The following is a 12,974-nucleotide window of genomic DNA, read 5'->3' on the forward strand; positions in this document are numbered from 1 at the left end:
TGGTCAGATATATATAATCAAGTGATATTTGGATGTGATGCATTTGCTCCATTGTTTACATTTGCATTGTGGCCCACTGATGATTTAATTAAATGAAATGTATCACTGACTCTGTAATGTAAATTGTTAATTGTATGTGTCCACATATCTGAGTATGTGACTAACCTTGTGAAACTCCTATTATAATCTCCTGTTCCTGGGAGTATCGTCCTGCGTTGCAAACCAGCTGCACCTTGTCACGCCTTGGTCATTGTATTTTGTGTTTTTGTTGTATGTTTGGTTAGGCCAGGGTGTGACATGGGTTTATATGTTGTTTTTCGTATTGGGGTTTGTAGTATTTGGGATCGCGGCTGATTAGGGGTGTTGTGTAGGCTTGACTGCCTGAGGCGATTCTCAATCAGAGTCAGGTGCTTCTCGTTGTCTCTGATTGGGAACCGTATTTAGGTAGCCTGAGTTTTGCTTTGTATTTTGTGGGTGATTGTTCCTGTCTCTGTGTTGTTTCACCAGATAGGCTGTAATTAGATTTCACGTTCCGTTTGTTGTTTTTGTATTGAGTTATTTCATGTATCGTTCCGTTTTCATTCATTAAAGATCATGAGTAACAAACACGCTGCATTTCGGTCCGACTCTCTTTCGACAAACGAAGAACGCCGTTACACACCTGTGTCCTTGTATGAATAAAGTCCCTCCCAGGAACAGGAAACTATAAAGATATGTGCCCATCACCCAATGCTTCAGGAATTCAGACTGTCTACACTGCGCCGTGTAACTCTGTTATTCTCTCTGAGCTCAGAAATAAAGAATCTTGGTTTGACTTGGACTCCAGCAGATCCTTATTTTATAATATCCACCACAACTCTCCCACAGATTGCTGTTTATCATTGTCTCAATGAAGAGTTCTTTGTTTTATTTTTCTGGGGTCATTTACAAGCCTCCCACTGGTTGAATTAACTTTGTTTCCACGTCATTTCAACAAAACAAATCCATGTAATGGTGTTTGATGTATGTGATTTAAACTTTGAAAAGTGTTTGTCAGAACCAACCTTCTGGACATGTGTAATATTTAAGAAATCGGGGACTCGCTGATCTCTCTCTCTCTCTCCGGCCTCTAGGTCGTCTGTCTCTCTCTCTCTCTCTCTCTCTCTCTCTCTCTCTCTCTCTCTCTCTCTCTCTCTCTCTCTCTCTCTCTCTCCGGCCTCTAGGTCGTCTGTCTCTCTCTCTCTCTCTCTCTGCCTCTCTCTCTCTCTCTCTCTCTCTCTCTCTCTCTCTCTCTCTCTCTCTCTCTCCTGATTCACCAAAGGTTCTTGTTCTCTACAGTTTAACATAAACAGTATTTCCCTCCCCTCTAAAAACATACTTTTGGATTAAAAACGTGTCATTAAAAAAGATGCCTAAAGTAGCCAGTGTATCTTGTCATGTTATATACATCATAACCCAGGGTGGTCAAATTGTTGTTAGAATGTTATATACATCATAACCCAGGGGTGGTCAAATTGTTGATCAAATGTTTCATATAAAATCTTGTGAACAGGCAGTGGCTCGGGTGGTTGATGTCCTTGATGATCTTTATGGCCTTCCTGTGACATCGGGTGGTGTAGGTGTCCTGGAGGGCAGGTAGTTTGCCCCCGGTGATGCGTTGTGCAGACCTCACTACCCTCTGGAGAGCCTTACGGTTGAGGGCGGAGCAGTTGCCGTACCAGGCGGTGATACAGCCTGCCAGGATGCTCTCGATTGTGCATCTGTAGAAGTTTGTGAGTGCTTTTGGTGACAAGCCGAATTTCTTCAGCCTCCTGAGGTTGAAGAGGCGCTGCTGCGCCTTCTTCACGACGCTGTCAGTGTGAGTGGACCAATTCAGTTTGTCTGTGATGTGTATGCCGAGGAACTTAAAACTTGCTACCCTCTCCACTACTGTTCCATCGATGTGGATAGGGGGGTGTTCCCTCTGCTGTTTCCTGAAGTCCACAATCATCTCCTTAGTTTTGTTGACGTTGAGTGTGAGGTTATTTTCCTGACACCACACTCCGAGGGCCCTCACCTCCTCCCTGTAGGCCGTCTCGTCGTTGTTGGTAATCAAGCCTACCACTGTTGTGTCGTCCGCAAACTTGATGATTGAGTTGGAGGCGTGCATGGCCACGCAGTCGTGGGTGAACAGGGAGTACAGGAGAGGGCTCAGAACGCACCCTTGTGGGGCCCCCGTGTTGAGGATCAGCGGGGAGGAGATGTTGTTGCCTACCCTCACCACCTGGGGGCGACCCGTCAGGAAGTCCAGTACCCAGTTGCACAGGGCGGGGTCGAGACCCAGGGTCTCGAGCTTGATGACGAGCTTGGAGGGTACTATGGTGTTGAATGCCGAGCTGTAGTTGATGAACAGCATTCTCACATAGGTATTCCTCTTGTCCAGATGGGTTAGGGCAGTGTGCAGTGTGGTTGAGATTGCGTCGTCTGTGGACCTATTTGGGCGGTAAGCAAATTGGAGTGGGTCTAGGGTGTCAGGTAGGGTGGAGGTGATATGGTCCTTGACTAGTCTCTCAAAGCACTTCATGATGACGGAAGTGAGTGCTACGGGGCGGTAGTCGTTTAGCTCAGTTACCTTAGCTTTCTTGGGAACGGGAACAATGATGGCCCTCTTGAAGCATGTGGGAACAGCAGACTGGTATAGGGATTGATTGAATATGTCCGTAAACACACCGGCCAGCTGGTCTGCGCATGCTCTGAGGGCGCGGCTGGGGATGCCGTCTGGGCCTGCAGCCTTGCGAGGGTTAACACGTTTAAATGTCTTACTCACCTCGGCTGCAGTGAAGGAGAGACCGCATGTTTTCGTTGCAGGCCGTGTCAGTGGCACTGTATTGTCCTCAAAGCGGGCAAAAAGTTATTTAGTCTGCCTGGGAGCAAACTATCCTGGTCCGTGACTGGGCTGGGTTTCTTCTTGTCGTCCGTGATTGACTTTTAGCAGATGTTATTGGTCACATACACATGGTTAGCAGATGTTATTGGTCACATCCACATGGTTTGCAGATGTTATTGGTCACATACACATGGTTAGCAGATGTTATTGGTCACATGGTTAGCAGATGTTATTGGTCACATACACATGGTTAGCAGATGTTATTGGTCACATACACATGGTTAGCAGATGTTATTGGTCACGTACACATGGTTAGCAGATGTTATTGGTCACATACACATGGTTAGCAGATGTTATTGTTCACATACACATGGTTAGCAGATGTTATTGGTCACATACACATGGTTATCAGATGTTATTGGTCACATACACATGGTTATCAAATGTTATTGGTCACATACACATGGTTAGCAGATGTTATTGGTCACATACACATGGTTAGCAGATGTTATTGGTCACATACACATGGTTAGCAGATGTTATTGGTCACATACACATGGTTAGCAGATGTTATTGGTCACATACACATGGTTAGCAGATATTATTGGCCACATACACATGGTTAGCAGATGTTATTGGTCACATACACGTGGTTAGCAGATGTTATTGGTCACATACACATGGTTAGCAGATGGTATTGGTGACATACACATGGTTAGCAGATGTTAATGCGAGTGTCGCGAAATGCTTGTGTTTCTAGTTCCGACAATGCAGCAATAACCATATCTGACCCAGTACTGCTGTGGATACTTTTGTTTCACGGTAGATTTGTTTAAGACTACCAAGAAAACTCTGGGCGTGCCACTGATTCAGCCCCCTGCAGTAAAAGGTTATTAATGGGGGTAAAATTACCTTTTTCTTGTTTTGTGTTCTATATCCTGCCAATCATGTATTCCTCGTGTTGTCACGTGTCTCTCTCTCTCCGGCCCCGTTACGCACACCTGCTCGTCATCAGACTCACCTGGACTCCATTACCTCCCTGATTACTCTCTCTCTCTCTCTCTCTCTCTCTCTCTCTCTCTCTCTCTCTCTCTCTCTCTCTCTATATATATATATATATATATACACATGATATATACATGATATCATTCTGCCAGGGAGACATAGACTACTTTGTAGTTAACATTTAATTGACAAGGTTTTTGGGAAAGCTTTTCTATCAACCAGAAGATGGTTGTCATTAGCATCATCGTTAACAGCTACACATAGTGGATCATTAGCATCATCTCTAACAGCTACACATAGTGGATCATTAGCATCATCGCTAACAGCTACACATAGTGGATCATTAGCATCATCGCTAACAGCTACACATAGTGGATCATTAGCATCATCGCTAACAGCTACACATAGTGGATCATTAGCATCATCACTAACAGCTACACATAGTGGATCATTAGCATCATCACTAACAGCTACACATAGTGGATCATTAGCATCATCGCTAACAGCTACACATAGTTGATCATTAGCATCATCTCTAACAGCTCCACATAGTGGATCATTAGCATCATCGCTAACAGCTACACATAGTGGATCATTAGCATCATCACTATCAGCTACACATAGTGGATCATTAGCATCATCGCTAACAGCTACACATAGTGGATCATTAGCATCATCACTAACAGCTACACATAGTGGATCATTAGCATCATCGCTAACAGCTACACATAGTGGATCATTAGCATCATCACTAACAGCTACACATAGTGGATCATTAGCATCATCACTAACAGCTACTCATAGTGGATCATTAGCATCATCGCTAACAGCTACACATTGTCATGTTTGTCATTTATTATCATGTCTTGTCCCTGTGCTCCCCATTCTATTCGTTTCCCTCTGCTGGTCTTATTTGGTTCTTTCCCTCTTTCTATCCCTCTCTCTCCCCCTCCCTCTCTCACTCTCTCGCTCTCTCTTCTCTCTATCGTTCCGTTCCTGCTCCCAGCTGTTCCTATTCCCCTAATCATCATTTAGTCTTCCCACACCTGTTCCCGATCCTTTCCCCTGATTAGAGTCCCTATTTATTCCTTTGTGTTCCGTTCCTGTCCCGTCGGTTCCTTGTTTAGTATTCACCATGCTGTGATTGCGTTTCGCCCTGTCCTGTCGTGTTTTTGCTGTGATTGTGTATCGCCCTGTCCTGTCGTGTTTTTTGCCTTCATCAGATGCTGCGTGTGAGCAGGTGTCTCTGTCAACTACGGCCTGCGCCTACCCGAAGCGACCTGCAGTCTGTGGCCGCTTCTCCTGTTATTCCCCTCTACAGACTAGAGGATTTCTGTTATTCCCTGTTTGGACTTGAATAAACTCTGTTTCTGTTAAGTCGCTTTTGGGTCCTCTTTCACCTGCATGACAGAAGGAACCGACCAAGGAATGGACCCAGCGACTTCAGACGCTCGTTACACTGCCGTCAAGATCCAAGGAGCCATGCTCGGCAGACACGAGCAGGAATTGTCTGCTGCTCGCCATGCCGTGGAGAACCTGGCCGCTCAGGTTTCCGACCTCTCTGGACAGTTCCAGAGTCTACGTCTCGTGCCACCTGTTACTTCCTGGCCTGCCGAGCCTCCAGAACCTAGGGTTAATAACCCACCTTGCTACTCCGGGCAGCCCACTGAGTGCCGCTCCTTTCTCACGCAGTGTGAGATTGTGTTCTCTCTCCAACCCAACACATACTCTAGAGAGAGAGCTCGGGTTGCTTACGTCATTTCACTCCTTACTGGCCGGGCTCGAGAATGGGGCACAGCTATCTGGGAGGCAAGGGCTGATTGCTCTAACAAGTTCCAGAACTTTAAAGAGGAGATGATTCGGGTTTTTGACCGTTCAGTTTTTGGTAGGGAGGCTTCTAGGGCCCTGGCTTCCTTATGCCAAGGTGAACGGTCCATAACGGATTATTCTATTGAGTTTCGCACTCTTGCTGCCTCTAGTGAGTGGAACGAGCCGGCGCTGCTCGCTCGTTTTCTGGAGGGACTCCACGCAGTGGTTAAGGATGAGATTCTCTCCCGGGAGGTTCCTTCAGATGTGGACTCTTTGATTGCTCTCGCCATCCGCATAGAACGACGGGTAGATCTTCGTCACCGGGCTCGTGGAAGAGAGCTCGCATCAACGGTGTTTCCCTGCTCCGCATCGCAACCATCTCCCTCCTCTGGCTTTGAGACTGAGCCCATGCAGCTGGGAGGGATTCGCATCTCGACTAAGGAGAGGGAACGGAGGATCACCAACCGCCTGTGCCTCTATTGCGGAGTTGCTGGACATTTTGTTAATTCATGTCCAGTAAGAGGCCAGAGCCCATCAGTAAGCGGAGGGCTACTGGTGAGCGCTACTACTCAGGTCTCTTCATCTAGATCTTGTACTACTATGTCGGTCCATCTACGCTGGACCGGTTCGGGTGCTACATGCAGTGCCTTGATTGACTCTGGGGCTGAGGGTTGTTTCATGGACGAAGCATGGGTTCGGAAACATAACATTCCTTTCAGACCGTTAGACAAGCCTACGCCCATGTTTGCCTTAGATGGTAGTCATCTTCCCAGTATCAAATTTGAGACACTACCTTTAACTCTCACAGTATCTGGTAACCACAGTGAGACTATTTCTTTTTGATTTTCCGTTCACCGTTTACACCTGTTGTTTTGGGTCATCCCTGGCTAGTATGTCATAATCCTTCTATTAATTGGTCTAGTAATTCTATCCTATCCTGGAACGTTTCTTGTCATGTGAAGTGTTTAATGTCTGCCATCCCTCCCGTTTCTTCTGTCCCTACTTCTCAGGAGGAACCTGGCGATTTGACAGGAGTGCCGGAGGAATATCATGATCTGCGCACGGTCTTCAGTCGGTCCCGAGCCAACTCCCTTCCTCCTCACCGGTCGTATGATTGTAGTATTGATCTCCTTCCGGGGACCACTCCTCCTCGAGGTAGACTATACTCTCTGTCGGCTCCCGAACGTAAGGCTCTCGAGGATTATTTGTCTGTGTCTCTTGACGCCGGTACCATAGTGCCTTCTTCTTCTCCGGCCGGGGCGGGGTTCTTTTTGTTAAGAAGAAGGACGGTACTCTGCGCCCCTGCGTGGATTATCGAGGGCTGAATGACATAACGGTTAAGAATCGTTATCCGCTTCCCCTTATGTCATCAGCCTTCGAGATTCTGCAGGGAGCCAGGTGCTTTACTAAGTTGGACCTTCGTAACGCTTACCATCTCGTGCGCATCAGAGAGGGGGACGAGTGGAAAACGGCGTTTAACACTCCGTTAGGGCATTTTGAGTACCGGGTTCTGCCGTTCGGTCTCGCCAATGCGCCAGCTGTTTTTCAGGCATTAGTTAATGATGTTCTGAGAGACATGCTGAACATCTTTGTTTTTGTCTATCTTGACGATATCCTGATTTTTTCTCCGTCACTCGAGATTCATGTTCAGCACGTTCGACGTGTTCTACAGCGCCTTTTAGAGAATTGTCTCTACGTAAAGGCTGAGAAGTGCTCTTTTCATGTCTCCTCCGTTACTTTTCTCGGTTCCGTTATTTCCGCTGAAGGCATTCAGATGGATTCCGCTAAGGTCCAAGCTGTCAGTGATTGGCCCGTTCCAAGGTCACGTGTCGAGTTGCAGCGCTTTTTAGGTTTCGCTAATTTCTATCGGCGTTTCATTCGTAATTTCGGTCAAGTTGCTGCTCCTCTCACAGCTCTTACTTCTGTCAAGACGTGTTTTAAGTGGTCCGGTTCCGCCCAGGGAGCTTTTGATCTTCTAAAAGAACGTTTTACGTCCGCTCCTATCCTCGTTACTCCTGACGTCACTAGACAATTCATTGTCGAGGTTGACGCTTCAGAGGTAGGCGTGGGAGCCATTCTATCCCTGCGCTTCCAGTCTGACGATAAGGTTCATCCTTGCGCTTATTTTTCTCATCGCCTGTCGCCATCTGAGCGCAACTATGATGTGGGTAACCGTGAACTGCTCGCCATCCGCTTAGCCCTAGGCGAATGGCGACAGTGGTTGGAGGGGCGACCGTTCCTTTTGTCGTTTGGACAGACCATAAGAACCTTGAGTACATCCGTTCTGCCAAACGACTTAATGCCCGTCAAGCTCGTTGGGCGTTGTTTTTCGCTCGTTTCGAGTTTGTGATTTCTTACCGTCCGGGTAGCAAGAACACCAAGCCTGATGCCTTATCCCGTCTGTTTAGTTCTTCTGTGGCTTCTACTGATCCCGAGGGGATTCTTCCTTATGGGCGTGTTGTCGGGTTAACAGTCTGGGGAATTGAAAGACAGGTTAAGCAAGCACTCACGCACACTGCGTCGCCGCGCGCTTGTCCTAGTAACCTCCTTTTCGTTCCTGTTTCCACTCGTCTGGCTGTTCTTCAGTGGGCTCACTCTGCCAAGTTAGCTGGTCATCCCGGTGTTCGAGGCACTCTTGCGTCTATTCGCCAGCGCTTTTGGTGGCCGACTCAGGAGCGTGACACGCGCCGTTTCGTGGCTGCTTGTTCGGACTGCGCGCAGACTAAGTCGGGTAACTCTCCTCCTGCCGGTCGTCTCAGACCGCTCCCCATTCCTTCTCGACCATGGTCTCACATCGCCTTAGGCTTCATTACCGGTCTGCCTTTGTCTGCGGGGAAGACTGTGAGAGCCGCCAATAAACGCAGGATTAAGAGTCCAAGGTATTGTTGCGGCCAGAGAGTGTGGCTTTCCACTCGCAACCTTCCTCTTACGACAGCTTCTCGTAAGTTGACTCCGCGGTTCATTGGTCCGTTCCGTGTCTCCCAGGTCGTCAATCCTGTCGCTGTGCGACTGCTTCTTCCGCGACATCTTCGTCGCGTCCATCCTGTCTTCCATGTCTCCTGTGTTAAGCCCTTTCTTCGCACCCCCGTTCGTCTTCCCTCCCCCCTCCCGTCCTTGTCGAGAGCGCACCTATTTACAAGGTACATAAGATCATGGACATGCGTTCTCGGGGACGGGGTCACCAATACTTAGTGGATTGGGAGGGTTACGGTCCTGAGGAGAGGAGTTGGGTTCCGTCTCGGGACGTGCTGGACCGTTCACTCATCGATGATTTCCTCCGTTGCCGCCAGGATTCCTCCTCGAGTGCGCCAGGAGGCGCTCGGTGAGTGGGGGGTACTGTCATGTTTGTCATTTATTATCATGTCTTGTCCCTGTGCTCCCCATTCTATTCGTTTCCCTCTGCTGGTCTTATTTGGTTCTTTCCCTCTTTCTATCCCTCTCTCTCCCCCTCCCTCTCTCACTCTCTCGCTCTCTCTTCTCTCTATCGTTCCGTTCCTGCTCCCAGCTGTTCCTATTCCCCTAATCATCATTTAGTCTTCCCACACCTGTTCCCGATCCTTTCCCCTGATTAGAGTCCCTATTTATTCCTTTGTGTTCCGTTCCTGTCCCGTCGGTTCCTTGTTTAGTATTCACCATGCTGTGATTGCGTTTCGCCCTGTCCTGTCGTGTTTTTGCTGTGATTGTGTATCGCCCTGTCCTGTCGTGTTTTTTGCCTTCATCAGATGCTGCGTGTGAGCAGGTGTCTCTGTCAACTACGGCCTGCGCCTACCCGAAGCGACCTGCAGTCTGTGGCCGCTTCTCCTGTTATTCCCCTCTACAGACTAGAGGATTTCTGTTATTCCCTGTTTGGACTTGAATAAACTCTGTTTCTGTTAAGTCGCTTTTGGGTCCTCTTTCACCTGCATGACACACATAGTGGATCATTAGCATCATCGCTAACAGCTACACATAGTGGTAGACAAATGTACTCAGACAAGGGCATTTCTGGGCTGTTTCCTCTTCAGAAACTTGAAGGAAAATAACGACCGCTTTGCAGGCAGAGGATTTAGAATAGTATCAATTTTGGTTAAGGGCTTGTCAGTGAGCATTTCACAGTAAGGTCTACACTTGTTGTATTCAGCATTTCACAGTAAGGTCTACACTTGTTGTATTCAGCATTTTACAGTAAGGTCTACACTTGTATTGATGTGACAAATATAATTTGATTTGAACTAAATATGGAGTATGTCAGTTTCAATGTTACGGTCTTTGATTACCTTTTTCAAACTCAAGCTGTGTGTGTGTGTGTGTGTGTGTGTGTGTGTGTGTGTGTGTGTGTGTGTGTGTGTGTGTGTGTGTGTGTGTGTGTGTGTGTGTGTGTGTGTGTGTGTGTGTGTGTGTGTGTGTGTGTGTGTGTGTGTGTGTGTGTTTATCGCCATCATTCCTTGGTCTTTCCTTGTGGTCCTGGAGCTCAGTTGGTAGAGTATGGTGCTTGTAAAACCAGGGTAGTGGGTTTGATTCCTGGGACCACCCATATGTAAAGTGTTTGCACACGACTGCAAATCACTTTGGATAAAAGTGTCTGCTAAATGGCAGATATATCCACTGATTATACCAAACATTTGGAACACCTTCCTAATATGGAGTTGGACCCTCCCCTTTCTCCCCCAGAACAGCTTCAATTCATCGGGGCATGGACTCTACAAGGTGTCGAAAGCGTTCCACAGGGATGCTGGCCCATGTTGACTCCAATCAAATCAAATCAAATCAAATTTATTTATATAGCCCTTCGTACGTCAGCTGATATCTCAAAGTGCTGTACAGAAACCCAGCCTAAAACCCCAAACAGCAAACAATGCAGGTGTAAAAGCACGGTGGCTAGGAAAAACTCCCTAGAAAGGCCAAAACCTAGGAAGAAACCTAGAGAGGAACCAATGCTTCCCACAATTGTGTCAAGTTGGCTGGATGTCCTTTGGGTGCAGTGGAGGCTCCTCAGAGGAGGAAGGGGAGAACCGTCGTCCTCAGTTATTTTACAAAAAAAAAAAATTGTAAAACATTTCAAAAGTTATCCTTTTTAGATAAAACTATACTAAATATAATCATGTAACCAATTAATTGATTAAAACAGACTATTTTGCGTCCTCCTCTGGGTACATTGACTTCAATACAAAACCTAGGAGGTTTATGGTTCTCAAGGCTTCCATAGACTTACACAGTTATTATGACAACTTCCGGAGGACATCCTCCAACCTATCAGAGCTCTTGCAGCATGAACTGACATGTTGACTTACTTAGCTAGCAAATGCAGCTATCTAGTTTAGCCTACTGAAACACCCTGCTCAAACAGAGGGATGCTATGTTAGCTAGCTGGCTATGACTATCCAACACAACACTGGAACTCTTCCAAGTCAAGGTAAGCTTTTGGTTTTATAAATGTATTGCCACCGGGGCCCACCAAGGAAAATGCTAAACTGCTTACTGACTGTACACTGTGACGTTACTGCATGATTGTAGCAGGTTTACTAACGAGTTAGATCTATTAGCTCTGTTGACTATGATGTTATTTTAGCTAATATGGTGACAACAATGTAAGCTGTGTGTTTCAGTTATGAAATGGTTTGGCTTGGAAAGGTTTTTTCTCCTGGTGACATACAGCTGATGTGTTGTGCATTGAAGTCCAGAAGCAAAGGGAGAAGGTGAGAGGAGGAGAGAAAGAATATAATGTGGCTGTAATGAAAGTGAACTGTGTTTACACGTGATCAGGGGTGTATTCATTCCCGCCGATTCTATTGACAAACGTTACTTAAACGAAACAAAACCGGAATGAACATACCTGAATTTGTCCAATAGAATCTCTTGTTTGAAACTGTTTGACTAATGGTTACACCCTATATTTCAGCAAGATGCAAGAAAGAGTGTGCAAGGCGGAATGGAAATGTTTCTCTCGACCTGTGTGCATATACAGTATATCACAAAAGTGAGTACACCCCTCACATTTTTGTAAATATTTGAGTATATCTTTTCATGTGACAACACTGAAGAAATGACACTTGGCTAAAATGTAAAGTAGTGAGTGTACAGCTTGTAAAACAGTGTAAATTTACTGTCCCCTCAAAATAACTCCACACACAGCCATTAATGTCTAAACCACTGGCAACAAAAGTGAGTACACCCCTAATATTTCACTAAATTAAAAAAAAACTTTTGTGATATACTGTATGTTTTAAACTTTCATTCATAGGCTAGGTTGTAGCTACCGCATGATGGGGATAGGGAACATCTGAGAATCACGGAGTAGTCTAAACCTGTCGCTGTTACATTGAACTGGGTGAATGGAATATGAATGACAGTCATCCAACATGCTGTAGTCTGTACATCTGAGAATCACGGAGTAGTCTAAACCTATCGCTGTTACATTGAACTGGGTGAATGGAATATGAATGACAGTCATCCAACATGCTGTAGTCTGTACATCTGAGAATCACGGAGTAGTCTAAACCTATCGCTGTTACATTGAACTGGGTGAATGGAATATGAATGACAGTCATCCAACATGCTGTAGTCTGTACATCTGAGAATCACGGAGTAGTCTAAACCTATCGCTGTTACATTGAACTGGGTGAATGGAATATGAATGACAGTCATCCAACATGCTGTAGTAGAAATAAGGCGTTGCTCATGAAAATACAAAGGGTCCTCCCTCATCATAAACGGCACTGACCACCACTGTTTGGATGGTGGACCATTCTTGGTACACATGGGGAACTGTTGAGCTAAAAAACCCAGCAGTGTTGCAGTTCTTGACACAAACCGGAGCACCTGGCTCCTATTACCATACCCCGTTTATCCTCTGAATGGCACACATGCGCAATCCATGCCTCAATTGTCCCGAGGCGTAAAAATCCTTATTTAACCTGTCTCCTCCCCTTCATATACACTGATTGAATTGGATTTAACTACTGACATCAATAAGGGATCGTAGCTTTAGCCTGAATTAATCTAGTCAGTCTAAGTCATGGAAGGAGCAGGTGTTCTTAATGTTTTGTGTACCCAGTGTAAAGCACTACAGATAATCAAGTGCTATTTGCATGTGATGCATTTGTTCTGTTGTTTACAGGATGATTTGTATCTTATAGAGCGTGGCTTTAAGGGAAAAGTATGGTCACATCTAATAAAAACAAATGTAAAAAATGAACAGAGCAAATGTATATTAACACACTACCTATTAAGCGTCTACGTCTGTGTACAGGAACGTATTATTTGTAAGACGTAAGAGAAAATATATCAGCTTTTTGTTAAATTATTATAACGTTCTTTCCAATACAAAAGTGTAAAA

This window comes from Oncorhynchus gorbuscha, unplaced genomic scaffold (assembly GCF_021184085.1).
Source record: "Oncorhynchus gorbuscha isolate QuinsamMale2020 ecotype Even-year unplaced genomic scaffold, OgorEven_v1.0 Un_scaffold_1404, whole genome shotgun sequence".
Lineage (NCBI taxonomy): Eukaryota > Metazoa > Chordata > Actinopteri > Salmoniformes > Salmonidae > Oncorhynchus > Oncorhynchus gorbuscha.